The sequence below is a fragment of the Eptesicus fuscus genome, chromosome 12 (assembly GCF_027574615.1).
Source record: "Eptesicus fuscus isolate TK198812 chromosome 12, DD_ASM_mEF_20220401, whole genome shotgun sequence".
NCBI lineage: Eukaryota > Metazoa > Chordata > Mammalia > Chiroptera > Vespertilionidae > Eptesicus > Eptesicus fuscus.
The window spans coordinates 69,477,014-69,493,759 of NC_072484.1; the positions used below are offsets into that span (position 1 = coordinate 69,477,014).

The 16,746-nt window shown below is 50.7% G+C and overlaps 1 protein-coding gene across 5 annotated transcripts in view; it reads right to left on the minus strand.

Annotated features, from left to right (window-relative positions):
- The window catches only part of TOX2 (TOX high mobility group box family member 2), a 107,733-nt gene extending 91,383 nt beyond the window's left edge, over window positions 1–16,350 (minus strand). For all 5 annotated transcript variants that reach the window (XM_028137106.2, XM_054723874.1, XM_054723875.1 and 2 more), the window contains exon 1: window positions 16,236–16,350. The gene's annotated coding sequence lies outside the window, so the exon portion shown is untranslated. The remainder of the gene's footprint in view (window positions 1–16,235) is intronic.
- Between the last annotated feature and the right edge of the window lie 396 nt (window positions 16,351–16,746).

A 16,746-nucleotide genomic window follows, 5' to 3' on the forward strand; every position in this document is an offset into this window, starting at 1 on the left:
TTTCCGGCGTCTCTTGGTTTGCCCGGGGTATTCCAGGCGAGGAAGAGCAGGCCTGACTGGGCGGTTTCCATTCTGGGACACACGTGCCTGACTCAGATTTCCAACAAGGGCTGTGGGAAATCCGCACCAGAAGAGGTCAGGCTCCTGCTGCGCTGGGTGCAGCCCTGTCAACTGCGACAAGCCCCGCCCCAAACTCAGACAACTCCCATCACAAAGACCCTCTCCAGCTGGGGACAACTGGAGAAGAGCATTAATGTTAGGTTCCTGCATTCAAAACCTGCCACCTATTCGGTGCAGATGTGTTTGTCCTCAAATCTGTGATGAAGTCCTTCCTCGTTTTTTGCTGTCCTTTCTTCCACAAAAATGACAACCGGTGACCTCAACTGGTTCTTTTTCAATATCCTTAGTGGACAAAAGAAAAAGGTGGCACTCACCAAATTTGGGGAGGAACTTTTATTGATTCCACAAATTCCAAAATCCAATGGAAGAGGCAGTTCGAACCTCATTCCTGGTGACGTCCCCAGCTACTCCTCACCCCACCTCCCTTGAAGGGCCCTTCCCACTCCTCACCCAGGTATTTTCTGGGCTCCTAGTCACATGCTATCCCCATCATTGCTTCTGAGTGGGCTGGAGTCCCTATCCACTCTTGGCCAGGCCCACTGCAAGGTATGCTGAATGAGTGAGTGAATGAATGAATGAATGAATGAACAACCAAATGCTTTCTGAGCACCCCAGGTACCTATTATGCTCTGGCCACCAATGCCCTGCTGTCCAGGGGCAACCGCAGGCCTCCTGGACCTTTAAAACATCTTCATTCTACAATGTGACAAGCACCAGTCCAGGTCCCTGCCTGTTCCCTCCCAGGCATCGTCTATCTCTTCATCCCACAGCGACGATCTGACCACCTCCACCCCAGGAGATGGCAGGCACCCCCTGATTACCTTCTGCTGAAACGCACCTGCAATGCACCAGTGTCTTGCAAGTAGAAGGAGCCCGAGTCTCATTCCACAGAAGCCCAGACAGTGAGAGAACGCGCCCACGACAGCCTCTGTGCAATTCTGCTGCATAATCAGCAGAGAAAGAGGAAAAAAATGCCAGAAATAGCAAGCTTTGTAAGCCTCCTGACAACTCTTGGTCCTCTATTGGCTGAAGGCCCAGCACCCCCACCCCCATCCCATTCCTGTAAGGTGAAATGGAAAAACCTGTTATTTAACCTCTCTTATCAAAATCCATCTTCTATCCCAATTTGGGCCATGTGTTCAGAGCTCCTGGCAGCAGAAGAGGAGGCAGCCTGCATATGCAGCCCAGCACAGCATCACTGGTGGCCTAAGAGCCGCCTCCACTCACCCACTGCCTTGGGAGTGGGGCAGTGGGTGTTGAACGGGAAAGGCTGCCAGAAGGCCATTTGGTAGCACCTGTCCGTGTGTGGAAATGATGTGCCTTTTCATTCAGCAATTAGACTTCTGAGCACCCTTCCTGCAGAAATACCCGTACTCGTGTGCTCAATGCATGCCCACAGACGTTTGCACAGAGAATTAGAGGCAAGGTAAACGTCTAAAATCGGGTCATCTATTCTGTGGAATATGATGGAATGAGGAAGGGCTGTAGCTGCTGACTTGGAATCAGATGGGAGAAAGTCAAGGGCATGATCCGATTTGTATAAAAGCAGTAACTGTGTGTGTGTTTGGATATGCGCTGTGAAAATTCCAAACTGTTAATAGTGGTTCCCCCCCGGGGAGTAGGAGAAGGAGGTATTTTCAGTTGCTTTTTTCCTTTCTTGTTTCATTTTCTTTTAATTTTCCACAAGCATGTATTACATTTGTAACTTTAAATAAAAACACAGAGCCTCCCCTGGTTCCTTCCCACTCCTCTGAAGGCCAAGGGCCAAGGTCACCTACCACAGACTGGATCGAGCGTGGGACAGTGCTGGCACTAGGGATCAACCTGCAGTGTTCTTAGCTTCCACACAAGAGCGGTTAAACTGGGGCTCCAAAAAGAAGGCAGATTTTTAAATAAAAACAGAACTAGGTTTAATCCCAGCTCTGCCTGCTGGACCTGTTAACTTCCCTGCGTCTCAGTTTCTTCATCTGTAAAATGTGCATGATAGCACCCATGACGTGTCATGTACTGTGCTGGGCACTACTGAACCAATTTTAATTTTTTTTGGATATTTCAGAAACACCAGAGGCTGCTGATGAAGCATCGCAGATCAGAGAGCATCCGGGACTGAGTAAGAGGAGTTCTGGGGAATCATCTCACTACTGAGTACTTGCAACAATAATAAATGAGGTGCAAAGAGAAGGGCCTAGGACCGTGGTCGGCAAACTGCGGCTCGCGAGCCACATGTGGCTCTTTGGCCCCTTGAGTGTGGCTCTTGCACAAAATACCACGGCCTGGGCAAGTCTATTTTGAAGAAGTGGCGTTAGAAGAAGTTTAAGTTTTAAAAATTTGGCTCTCGAAAGAAATTTCAATTGTTGTACTGTTGATATTTGTCTCTGTTGACTAATGAGTTTGCCGACCACTGGCCTAGGAGACAGCCAACACCACGTGGTAAGAGGCTGACACCCGTGTGTCTGTGTGAGGGGGCAGTGGGGAGATTAGAAACGGTTCCAGGAAGGAAGAAGTCTTGCTTCCACGCCTCTATACTTTTCTCATGCTGTTCCCTCCGCCTGGAATGCGCTTGCCTACACCTTCACAAAACTGACTCTTGGTCCTTGGGTCCTGCTCATATATCTCCTCCCTCCCCAGAGAGGGTGCCTCTGATTTCACCCGCACCGGATTTATCTTCGTGGCACGCTCATCCAGCTGATGGCTTCTGGTTGTTTGTTTTGATGGTTTTTATCTCTATGTCTGTTGTTCATCTTCCTCGCGATGCTGTGAACTCTTCGATGGCCAGGACGACCTGTCTTGTTCATCTTCAGGTCCCACCTCCTAGCACAGAGCCTAACACACAACAGATGCATAACAAATAGGAAGTACACGTAACCCGTAAGTCCAAGGCCAGGAGCCAAGCACGTGGAGCCTGTCTGAAGGAAAGGGAGCTGCGGATTTTGCACTGGAATAGAAAGACGGATGGAAATTTCAGACATACTGAAGATTTGGAAACACACCAAGCTGGAAGGGTGAGAGAAGAAACCACCCATGAGTACGTACGTAAGCTTAAGGTGGGAAAAGACGTTGTAGGCCCAAATTCATATGAACAAGGACATTTATTTCTTCATTGCAGCATCTATATATATAAAACGCTAATATGCAAATAGACCGAACTGCGGAACAACCGAACAACCGGTCGTGCACTGACCACCAGAGGGCGCGTGCAGAACATGGCAGGCGTCAGCAGCGGGCAGCAGAGCACAGAACATGGTGGGTGTCGGTCACGGCAGGATGGTGGAGCAGGTGAGCGGGGGCGCCAGACCAAGGCGGGGCACCAGTCGCTGTCATCGGGGGGAGCCTCTGGTGGTTACTGAAAATCCTTTGCTCCCCTGTACCACGGTCCCGCCCAGTGCTTGCACCTGTTGCCGACGCTGGCCCCACTCGCACCCACTGCCAGTGCCAGAGCCACTGCTCACACCCACTGCAGCCCCAATCACTCAGCACCATCAGCAGATATGAGTGGCGGCTGCCAGCCCTGATCGCCCCTGAGGGCTTCTCCACCTCCCCCTGCTCCCGAGGGGCGATCAGGGCAGCAACCACTGCTCGCACCCGCTGATGGCACTGGCCCTACTCACACCCACTGCTGGAGCCGTCCCCAATCACTCTGCGCTGTCAGCGGGTGCGAGCGGGGCCGGCTCTGTCAGCACTGGCAATGACAGCAGGAGCGGGGCAGACAGGGGACTAGGGGCCATGGCAGGAGGAGCGGAGCAGGGGTGCAGAGGATGGGCCGAGACCCGCCCTGTGCCCACCCCAGCCTCATGGCCCACAGTTCCTTTCAAGTTGCACAAATTCGTGCACCGGGCCCCTAGTTATTTATAAGAAAATGGAAATGACAATAAAACCCATTGACAGGGATCGGTTAAATAAATCACAGCTCTCTGCACAATGGAATACTAGGCAGCCATGAAAAATGACCGGCATTTACTGACATAGAAAGAGGCCCATGCTGCTTGTTGAATGGTGAACTTGCTCATTGTAAACCAGAAACTCTGATAAGCAAAAGACATAACTGACAGTTACAGAGAAAGCATGAAGGTAAAATTCCTTCGATCATCACTTATTCATTCACTCCACAAACACGTTCTGTTCCCTCTGCCTACTCCCTATTCCATGTAGGACAACATGTGAACTGTCCTTGCCCTACGAGACATACTTCCCAGCTCATGTAAGTAGGTGAGAAATTATGATGTAAGGGAGGCAGTGCTCACAGCGACAGCCCCAGGGCCGTCAGCGGACTGAGGACTTCACGCAAAAGGTGCCATTCAAGCTGGGATTCGCAGGAGGGGCAGAGTTTGAAAGAGAGCAGGGAGGAAGCAAGTTCAGAGGCAGAGGTGGGACAATAAGGGACAAGTCCCTGCACTCTCCGTCACTTACTGAATGCCAGCAGGTGCAGGAAACAAGTCCGTGGGAGCTGAGCCTGGTGACAAGAGTCTGGGAGTGATTCTGCCACATGTGCTGGAAGGAGGTGTTCTGGGTTGTGACCATGCTGTCACAGGTGTGCAGTGACAGAGCAGTGTCCTGACCATGAGGCACTCACTCTGAGAAGCCACCCCCCCACCACCACCACCATGGGGCAGGCAGGGCTGGGGCAGGTGCGCCCACCTGGCAGGCTGAGGCAGCAGGGCAAACCCGTGTGTGTGGGTTTCTTCATTCTGCACCATTTGGGCCACGGGACCCAATGCTGGGTGGAGGGGGTCCCAGCTCCACAGACCCTCGGCTCAGTCTCCTTCTGGGGAGAAGCCAGGGAGGGGCCGCGCACCTTGACGGAACTCAGCACTTTTTAGTTTTAGTTTTAGTTTTTGGATTTTGAGGCAGTTCGATGGTTCAAAACAAAGAGAGATGACTCAGCTTCCGGTGGAGGAGCCACGGCCTTTGGGAGAAGATATTTCTGTTTTAATGCTCCTCTCTTCTGGGCCATCGAGGCAGCTCGTCCAGGCTGCCTGTTTTCTTGGTCAGCTGTTCCCAGAGGGAGGGGCAGGAACAGCAGCCAGGCTCGGGGTGTCAGATCCCCTGCGTTGGAATCCTGGCCCTGATCCTACTCGCGAAGAGGACCTGGACAAAGTGGTACCCTCTCTGAGCCTGCGCTGGCTTAAGACTTCCTTTCAGGCTCTCTGTGTGAAGCAGCCATGGCCTTTGGAAAGAGTCTGGTACAGTGCCTGGCGCAAAGCAGATAGACAGTAAATATCACTCTTCATAACAACAGCCACTTGTGCTAAGGTTCCACTGTGCCTAGACTATCTCATTTAATCCTCACTCTGCCCAGCACAAGTTCCCATTTTACAGATGAGGAAGCTGAGGCTCAAAGCAATGAGCTGACTTGAGTTTCTATCTTCCCGTTCGTGATGGTCCATGCACATACCCCAGGCCAACTTAGGATTGAATCTGCGCAAGCTTTACCTTTCTGTCTGACTCTCTCCGCACCAGCGGCCAAGTGCGCCGCCCCCCCCGCCCCCCCCCCCAGCCTCTCACTGTCTTTATCTGCAAAATGGGCACCATGTCTGAGGTTGTTGAAACAGTCTAGTCAAGGCTGGATGAGAATAATTCCATGAAGGGCACAGAGACCTTCAACAACATCACATCACTGCTTCCTCTGGGACCGGGAGAGGCCAACCAAAAGCTGCGTTCCTCACGTGCAACATCCGAAGGCGGGGGAGGGGCAGGAAGCTGTTTGGGAAAACCGCTCACAAGTCTAGAGAAAACCCAAAAGCTGAGACAGAGGTGTGAGCTCACACACAGGGAAAGAAAAGGACTTTTAGCTGAGCCATCATTCAGATGGCCACCCCGCATCATGATAGTAACACAGAGTCTTTCAAACCTTTATCTGGTAACTGGTGTCATTTTTTTAAAACTTGGTGCAGGTGAACAGAAGGGAACCCAAGACAGTCAGAACCCAAGTTTCTCTCCCTCTCCCCTCCCACCCTGAAGCATATGCTGACAGAGCAACCTTAATAGAAACTGACTAATTTTAAACCCTGTGATTACCAGGGTTGATTTCCATGGAACCTTCCTTTCACAGCACCGAGAACCGCTCACGGGCGGTAATTGCCAAGTTCAATTTTAGCTCTGTCATACCCGACCATCGGTGCTAACTAAGGTGGCTGCTTCCTTGCCAAGCAAGCTGGAAATAAAGCCGGCTTTGCTGCCTAATTTCACAATATTGTGATGCCCCCGTCAGCACCTGTAAGTGCTGAGAAGCTACAAGCGTCTATTAAACAAATCTCACCCAAGGGAGGTGACTGAAGCCACTCTGCGTCCCTCAGGTGCCCCGCCGGGACCCGCATGCCCACTGGGACATGGCGGTTGCTGAGTCCCAGGTGCCTCCTCGCTGAAAAAGCCGCGCACCATAGGGCCACGCTGCACGCCTGAGGACTCACAGAGCCTGGCCTCCCCTCGGCCTCTGTAATCACCCCCCTCCGCCCCACAGCCCTCCCAGAACTCGAATTCACATAGATGGTCAAAGCAAAGGGCCCTCATTCATCCTCCCACCCCACCGCTCTGTGGGGCTCATGCACAGTGCCGCGTGCCAGCTTCATTTTGTCCAACTGCCCCACCAGTCTTGGCATCTATCCTAATATTAAGCAGCTTCCAACACCCCCACCCCCAACACACACACACACACACACACACACACACACACACACACACACACACCTCCCCTGCCTGGGTCCTGACAGCAGAACTGTACTTTGGGCAGGGCCGGGTGTGTTTGGGCTGACCTTGTGCTGACTTCAGTTTTCCCCCAGAAACTGGCAGGAGCTAGCTGTGATGGGGCAGAGGGATGAGAACCCTGCCCTCAGGAGCCCACTACACAGCAGGCATGCACCAGGCACTGAATACCCACGCCATCCCCAGGGTCAGCCAGAGAGGCAAGGGACAGGGTCTCGGCCCCCTTTTCACATTTGGGAGACCGGGGTCTGAGACCCTCCACGAGGCTGCGGAGAGACATCTCTTTTAGCTTCAAATGCCCGTGAAGGCTGTGCTTCCTGCGAGAAGCCGCCACGCCTCTTCTCCCAGATGAAGAGATCATGGAGCAAATCCATTTCCCTTTTCACTCGTCGGCCAGGAAGCCCAGAGCCAGACTTGCAGGCCAGTTGCAAGAGCTGTAGAAGCCGGAGCCAACATAGCTGCGTTCATTTCCCACCTAGAATTTGTTTGATTTTATATTTCCTTTGGCTCTAACTGTGTAAGGCATTGTATATACTTTTATATCTCATATGCATTCTGATGAATAAGTGACCAAAAATAAACAAGCAAGGCCAAAAGCAAGACTCGGAGAGGTTAGGAAGGAGTCCCAAGGTCTCACAGCTGGCCCCGTGGGTCCGTCTACTTGGTGTCCTCCCATTTCCTTCCTCCCCTCCTCAACCAAAAAGGCACTCTTTCCTGCCACAGTAGCTCTGAGCCCCAGCTCAGCCAAAGGCAGTGTGAAAATGAGTTCTGTAGTGCGAAGACCCGGTTCAGATCCCAGCTCTGCCACCTACTAACTGTGCCCCTTGGTAAGGGTGAGTGGCTCCGTAAAGTGGGATATTAATGCCACTCCCTCTCTGCATGTCTGTGGAGGCTGCAGAGCCCACTGGCCGCGTGCTCTCCCTCCCACAGATTTCCAGCGTTTCACTGCCCGCCTCCAGCATCGTCCTGGCAACTCCGTCCAGGGTCTCAATCAAGAGATGACTGAGGGAGGGTGAGAGCGGGGGATGGGGAGGGGGGCATTGCTCCAATTTATCTCATTCAAGACAGGCTTTCTGGAACAGGACTGAAAAATAAAATTAAATCATAAAATTTGAAGTTGACTAGAAACCCAAAGTAAGTATTTCATCTTCCCAGAACTTCTCAGTTTTATCTCAGGCAGGGTGGGGGGGGCTGAGGGGGTCCCCGTGGGCAGTTCCACTGCCAGTAGGCATCTGGTACAGGCCCTTCTCCTGGCCAGTGGGATGGGCTGCGGGCCCCACGTGATACATCCTGGTTGCCATGGTTTCTGCTTATTCTGAGGAAGACAGCTTCTGGAGCATCAGGGCCTGGTAAAGAGGCGCGTTGGCTGCACTCTGACTACCCAGTCACTGAGGTCCCCGCACCATCTCGACCGCACACAGGCTCCGCATCACGGGGACCTTGTTAGAAATGCAGGCTCTCTGGCCCCACCCCAGATCTACCGAATCAGAATCCACATTTTAACAAGACTCATGTCATTCACAGGCATATTAAGGTTTGACAAATTCTAGCTTAAGGTCGGTAGTTACCAGCCCACTGTGGAGGTCATCTAACTCGGATGGTATTAACCTGTCCATCATAGCTCACGTGGGTGTCACCCAACCCCGACCATCGACTGTGGAGGTGGGCCAGCTAATACGGACATAACCACCCGACCACCAGTGGTCGCCATGGTCCCGCTCCGGGTGAGTGTGAGTTCCAACATCGCCGAGGTGGAAGCTCCATGTCCTTCTGGTTTGAGCTCCAAACCCACATGCTTTTTACTCGGTCAACAGAATTCTATTTCTCTTTGATGCGACAGAAAACAGTCCCAGTGTTTGCATTCGTTAATAAAAGCCTTTACCTCTACCTCATTCTTTTTTTTTTTTAATTCTTTATTGATTAAGGTATCACATATTTGTCCTCATCCCCCCATTCCCATCCCACACCCCTCCCCACGCATGCCCCCACCCCCCTGTTGTCCTTAACCACTGGTTAGGCTCATATGAATGCACACAAGTCCTTTGGTTGATCTCTCCCCTCATTCTTTTTTTAAAATATTTTTTTAATTGATTTCCGAGAGGAAGGGAGAAGGAGAGAGATACAAACACCGATGAAAGAGACACATTGATGGGCTGCTTCCTGCACACCCTCTACTGGGGATCGAGCCTGCAACCCAGGCATGTGCCCTGACTGGGAATTGAAACATGACCTCTTGGTCCATGGGACGACACTCAGTCCACTGAGCTATACCAGCCAGGCCTCTACCTTCTTCTTAAAGGACTCCACCCCCAACACTAGATGGCTGGGTAGATGGGAAAGGTTCCCCAAAAGCACCCCTGGGGAAGGTGCTGGGAAGAGGGGTGGGTGGGGTTCTCAAGGGCCCTGCAGGATGTAGGGAGGGGGAGCAAGGCCACTGATGTTCCTACCTGGAAGAAGCAGCTCCTGTCCTGCCCTGAGTCAGACACCCCTCTTCAAGAGGCCCCACTCCCCCTAACCCTAGGGTGTGAGCCCCCTGGAGCCCCCTCCAAGGGAATGTTCATGACCTTTGCAAAACTAAATGCAATAACCAAGTCCTATGTGCTGAGCAGACCCCAGGGCCACCTCAGAGTCTGTAATAATCCAGACATGTGTTTGGACAGGCGGCACCCTGCAAAGCTCGGTCAACTCTGCCTGTCGCCTGAGGAGGGAAGCGGTTCACCTTTTGCTAATCGCCCTAATTCATTTTTTATTATGAACTTTCCTGTTTTCTATTTGCCATCTGATTGAAGATATTACCAAAGGCATTTAAACAGCATCGGACTGTACCACAATGGCAAACAGAACTCTTTTTATTGAAATCTGCATTAATGTACATGTAATTCCCTGATCACAAAGACCTCCTGGTCCACAGGTTAGACCTTAAGTGAAGGCAGATTTGGCAAGAGGTATATACACAATGGAAGGTTTTTCAAAAGATAATAAGCCATGCCAGAAGGGTGCAATAAATCGGGCGCTTTCTCGTGCTATTGCTGAACATGCATGGCCCTCTTGGAAAATGGCATGACACCCTTGACCAGAGCCATAAAAATGCTCACTCCTTTGACACAGGAGCTCTATTTGGCCCCTAGCCAACAGCCTGATTCTTACCATTGACACCCCATCTCTATAACACCCCACATCCAACCCATCCCCACATCTCATACATTCTCCCTCCTAATATCTCCCCAGCTTCTCCATGACCCTCCATTCCCACCCTCCACTACATGCCAAGCTGGAAGTGGCCAACAGAGCTTTCCAAGATGATGGGAGAGTTCTGTATCTCCACGGCCCACTAGGTGCTGGCCTAGAGACAAGCATGTCAAACTCAAAGGCTAACACGGGCCAAATAAACAAGGTTTAAGTTTATGTGGGCCACAAAAAAAAACAAAAGCTTCAATTTTCATAGAAATGTAGGTTTATTTAGATAGAGACATGCTGAATACAAAGGGCTGAAATAAAGGAGTAATTGTTATCATAAAATAATAGAGCATTTTAATAAAAATTAGTATTTTTTCTTGAACATTAACTTATCAGACACTAAATAACTGCACAAATTAATAAGCGTCACGCAAATAAACCTATTTTTCTTGTTCTCCGAAAGCAAAATATTTCCTCTTGCGCACACCAAACCAGTCAGTGCAAAACTAATCACATGGCAATCAGGTGCTAAAATATTCGCTGCTAGTATTAGTGGAGAGAAATGGTGCGCCTGCGCGTAAGTCGTGTAAGTGAAATGAATGCAACACGATCATAGTAATCAGTCATTAGTGAACGTTGTAGTTCATTATTAATAATTATGTGTAACAGGATATTGTAAAAATTAAGTTACGAAATTTTTACTGAAACGTTTCTTACCTACCGTTATATTGGCTGGGCCGCAAACATATTCATTGTGGGCCGCGAGTTTGACATGCTTGCTATAGAGCATGGGAAGATGCCTAGTGCGACTGAGGAGTGAAATCTGATTGGATTGGATTTTAAATTTAAATCATCACATGTGGCTAGTGGCTACCCTATTGGATAGGGCAACTCCAGCCATCATTGAGCCGCTCCTCTGCCATAGTGATCACCGCACAACTGTCTTCCCACATCCACTTTTGCCCCATCCAGTGTTTCCCTACAGGACAGCCACAAAGATTCTTCTGAAATGTAACACAACGCATCTCCCACCATCCTTGAGGTAAAGTCCAAGCTCCTGGACTTTCAAGGCCCCATCTCCTGGGGACAGAGAGCAGCCCAGCTCCGAGGGAGCCTCTGGTGCGCCAGGTGCAGGGGTGGGGCGAGGAGAGAGGCCTGGGGAGAGTAGCGAAGGCCTCCTGAAGCGGGTGGCACTTGAGCAGAAATTTGAAAACATGCCTGCGGGAGTTTTCCAGGTAGGTGGGAAATGCTGAAACCAGGGGCAGTTACACTTGCTCCGATAGATACATCCATGAGCAAATGGCAGAGCCCCGCCCCTGTGAAGCTAGTGGCGGGGGTGGGACATAAACTAAACGTAATAAATAGGTAAGGTACACACGTTGGAAGGGAGAAGAGGAAGGAGGGTAAGAGACTTCTGGGGGACCAGGCTGGCGTGGAGGAGTTTGCAGCGTTAAACACTAAGAAAGGGAAGTGCCCAAGTAAACTGCTCTTCAGTCTGCCTGGGGGGATAGAAACAAGTCACTTCTCCCATTTCCTACACAGAGTCTCCATCGTTTACAGCTTAATAAAAAGGAAGGGTGATCATGTTAGGAGAGAAGGCCCCCAAAAGTCCTGCTTGCTCAACAGAAACATCCTCACGGACTAGCGAGAGATGTGTTATCTCTGAAGGCCGCTCTGGCTGTGCCCCAGACACCCCAACCCAAGCAACCGGGAGTGATGCCCTCCCCCTGCAAACGGCAAGGTCACTATCCTTAGGGAGACGGGAAGTGGACAAACAGGGTGGCTGTGCTGAGGTCCACCAGCCCTGGCCCCGGGGGTCAAGCATCAAGAACCATAATGATGAGGATTTCGAACATCAACCCCTCTTGACTCTCCAGTTTTCTTCCTTGGGCTGGGCTGGAGGTGAGGCATGGTGTTCCAGTGTTAACTCACATGGACTAGCACTTGCAGCCCCCAGGCACCATGTCTCTCACATAGATGTGTTTATGCCTGCTGGCAACGATGCCCAAATAAGTAAGGCCCAGCGAGGGTGAGGGAGTTATTCCTGAACACACAGCCTGGGTTAGGTTAGAGTGGCCATCTTCTGGAAATTATAACCACCATGTTGATTCATTCCTTCTGTCAAAAGCTTTTTATTGAGCACCTACTACAAACGGACACCATGCTAAGGTGCTGGGAGTCAGGGATGCAGCAAACAAACACAACTCCAGTGGTCGGAAAGCTTACTGTCCTCCAGGTGGAGCAGACACCCAAGTAATCTCACAGATACCTCACGCAATGGGAGGGAAATGCACTAGAGACTATGGTAGAGAATAATGGGGTAACTGCACAGATTGGGGGGTCGGAGTCTTTGAGGAAGTGAGGATAAAGCTTAGACAGCCATGCCCACAAAGGGAAGAGCATGTGCAAGGCCCTCGGGCAATAAAGAGTAGGGATGGGGGTATCTGGAAAACTACCCAGGCCTGGGGAGCCAGATTGGAGTCCACAGCGGGGAGGCTGGCTTTGCTCAGCATGGTATCCCCAGCACAAAGCCTGGTGTGTTGGACAGGCTGGAAGAGCAGGCAGGGGCTAGATCACACAGGAATCCGGAGGCCAAGAAAGGCATCTGATGTTATCTACACACGAGGGGAAACCACTGGAAGGTTTTAAGCAGAGGCCTGATAGGTTGGTAAGAGTTCACCGAGCCCCAAGGGAGACCCACTGGGCGGTACTGCCCAGAGAAATGACAGGATCCAATTTACACATCAGAAGGATCTCCATTGTGGCCAGGATAGCTCCTCAGCTCACCCTGATGTTGTGGCTCGTGGTCACTGGATAGTAAATGCCCCCAATGCTAAGCATCTGCAGCCGGTATGTGGGAGGTGGCTGGCCACCTCTGAGAAAAGCAAGACAAAGCAGCAAACGACAGGACGTGTTGACAGGGCATCAGACAGATGCGTGGCTGTCAGCAGATGGAAAACCGTCCCAGAGAACGCCTCAGCAGGGTCACGGCTTATTGTTAATGTCGAGCCATTAGGAAAACACAATTATGTGCTTCACTGATACTGTAAGACATAATCCAAGATAGCGTGCAAACAGTTAGTGCTCCATACGAGCGGGATGAGACAACTCACAGAAGAGCCGCGGGAGGAAATGCTTGCACGGCACAGGTGGGTGGCCAGGCCCTTCAGTGTTAAAATCAAAGCCTGGCCCTGAGGCAGCCACAGACATATTTTGAAAGGAAATCAAAATGAACTATCCCAGGTGCTTAAACATGCATTATGATCTCATTTAATTTCATAAACAGGAAAGCACTGTTAACCCCATTTTGTAGATAAGGAAACTGAGGTCCAGAGTTATAAAGTAGCTTTCTAAATGCCCATGCTCCCCTCTCCAGGCTCATCACTTGACACTGTCCTCTCTTCCTGTGCCTTTGCACATGCCGTTCCTTCTACCTGGAATGCTTTTCTCTACCTTCTTCATGTGGCAAATTCACCTTCAAATACAGGCCCGGTGTCTCCTCCTCTGAGAAGACCTCCCTGACTACTCCCAGCCTGGTGTGATGGCCCCACACCCATTGGGAATTGTTGATTTTTGCCTGTCACTCTATTAAGACAGTGGCTCCTCGGGTGCTAGGACCAGGTGTTAGGACCTTCCCATGCCTGGCATCTACCAAGCAGCCCTGCAGACGGCAGGCAGTGAATGTTCTTTGGGAAGCTGAACAAATGAATGAATAAAAGAAGCCAGGACTGGATCCGAGGCCAATGATCCCAAAGCATATCTCTTGGCCAGAATGTGTGTGTATCTTCTATGGATCAACCAGAAACTGTACAGAAACATGGAATATATGACAAAACACACTGAGGGATTCGTTCCTCCACAATAGATGCCCAAAAGTACCACCCCTCGGGAGAAACAGAATGTGAATCTGAGTAAAAAGCTAACCAAACCCTTTTCCCTTTTGCACAAGAATTTCACCTTTGTTATTGCCTAGCATAATTCCCCTGGAAATCTGATGAAGTTGGGATGTTAACTATGTTACTAGGCAACTCTCTTTATGTAAAAATGACCCCTGACTGGTGAGTTGCATCTAGACTGGAAGAAACTATAAATAAATTATAAATATCTGATAAAGAAGGCATGCTGTAGGTTCTCCCGAGCACAGTGACTCTTGAAACTGGCACGCCCCTGGCAGGGACCCTTCAAGGAACGAGTATGAAACTGCAACAAAGAGTATGAGTCCTTTGGGGGAATAAGGCTTCTAAGCCAGGGTGGCTTCCACACTCAGCCTCTGTGGGTCTCATTCCCTTGCCCCTGAACTAAAACCTGGGGTGGGGGTGGGGAGCCTGGCAAAGATGCACGCCAGCCCCCTCTGTGGGCTCCTGCAGAAACCGAGGAACGGATCGTGTGCTCCGCTGGCAAGTGGTGACTCCTGTCCCAGCTCCTTGGAGGAGACAGGTACCAAGTGTCACCTGTGTGAGTCTTGTGAGTCTGAACGCTTTAACGGGACCTTAAAGAGTCCCTGTGGGAGCTGCAATGAGACAAAAGGGAACCGATACAGGAGAGAAAAGAGACCTTCCCCGCCAGAAGCACCACACCTATTCTGAACTGGGAAGCTCCTTGGACTCTATTGTTTATTAAAAAAAACTGGGATGGACCCACGCTCACTGCCCTACGAGGGGCCTCGGTGACCTGAATAGCACCTGGCAGCAGGAATGAGGGAGGGGACGACTCCCTTGATGTCCCAAAGGCCTCACCACAATCCGAGATGCAAGTGAAGGTCACGTGAGGAAACAGGGGCTCCATGAACTTAAGGGCCAGGTCCGAAGCCACACAGCCTGCAAGTGCCAGGACAGGAACCCGGGCGCTTCCACTGAACTCGAAAGGCACGTTGGAATCCACTATCTGGTTTCGCATAGACATTAACTTACAGCTCAGGAGGCCTTATAGAACAGAGAAAGCATGGGGGTGGCGGGTGGAGGGACCTTTTTAAAGAACGTAGGTAGCACCCAATAGGCACTCGATAAATTTGCAGAATAAGTAAGCAGCGAAAGGCCCAGAGTCCATCTTCCACATGATCCAGTTCCGTTCAAGCCAAAACACAGCACCACGGAACAGCGGAGTGCATGCGTGAGATTGATCCTGGGCGATGCTCCTGAGTTGGATTCACTTCCAACAAGTCTTTAAATCATCCCTGCAAATTAGGCCCCGCTTGGAGATAAGCACGTATTAATTAGCTCTAATGTGGAGGCACTCTATTAGCAAATGATGTTTGTAGTTGAAAACCAAGGCAGGAGGCCTCGCTGGAAACCCCCGGGCCCCCGGAAGAGCCAACGCACCAACAGCAAAAACAAGGGCAAGCTGACCCCACTCCTCCACCCCTGCAGAGGGTGGCACTCCAGGCACCTGGAGGGTGGAGGCTGCGGGGCAGAGGGGCAGAGAGCGCACAGGCCAAGCCCAGCTCTGCTGGCCACTCCTCTGCCGCCTTTTGCAACCTGACCCATTTGGAGCTCGCCCACAAAATGGGGACATATGTGCCTATCATAGTTCTTATGAAGACTTAATGAGGTAATATGAGTGAATGTACCTGAGATGCGGTGAGAGCTCAGAGAATAATCTGTGCTTATTTCTATCCCACTTTTCTCCATAAAATAGAATACATTTTAAAAATTAAAATCCATTAGCGGGGACTTTTAGTTCAAGATGGCAGATACAGCACATACATTTTACCTCGCCTCTCTTCTAGACCCCCACTTTTCCCCTTGTCTAATTTCTTATTTCTGTGTATCTTATGGAGAACAAAACACAATTTTTGTTGCTGTCAATCCTCATGCGAGGATATTTTTTCCATTGGTATTTTTAAAGAGACTGGAGAGGGAGAGAGAAAGAAACACGGATGTGAGAGAAACACATCTACTGGTTGCCTCCCACACACACCCTGACCTAGGGCTGGGGATCAAGCCTGCAACCCAGGTACGTGCCCTTGACCAGGAATCGAACCCACAACCCTTTGGTCCGCAGGCCGACACTCTAACCACTGAGAAAACTGGCCAGGGTCAAAAAACAATCTTTAAAATAAAGAATGGGGGTACTCCGGATAAAAGGGGGAATGATAGAAGAATGAAATGCAATTAGGAGTGAGAAATGAGCAAAAGATGTGCCATGATATCCTGTAATTATGGCTCCAACAGACCCACTCATTTGCCTCGGACCTTCCTGGGAGCTCACAGATGGTGAAGGGCAAAGCCATGGACACTGACCTACATCAAGGCGGAGGCAGGGCCAAGAGCCTCTCGTTGAAGAACGTGACAGGACTCCAGCCCCAAGAGGAAGCCATGGTCCCCTGCCCAGAGGTGACCCCCTGAGGCATGTCCCAGAAGCTCATCAGAAGCCAGTCTGGAGTCCTCCGCACCCAACAGGAAAATGTGTGACATCACAGCCCAAGAATCTAGAACTCTACCACGGAACGTTAGGAGAATCTCCTTAGGCCCCAGAAAATTCCATTGTGATCTTTTTCATTCCACTCGGACCCGAGAAGCAGTTAACCTGCAGCTCTCACTCACACCATGAAATAAAGAAGAACCCTCAGTGAGTGACTCATCGTTCTTGGGAACAAGAGGAAGGTGTTTTCTCCCCAAGATGCCTCCCCTTGAAATGGTGGTGCTCCCCTTTCTATGCATTCATCCCCCAACTGCTGGGAATGTTATTGCTGGGCTCAGAGCTACAGCTTCCACTGGGAACTGCTCCCTGCCCCAGGGAACCACCACAGCC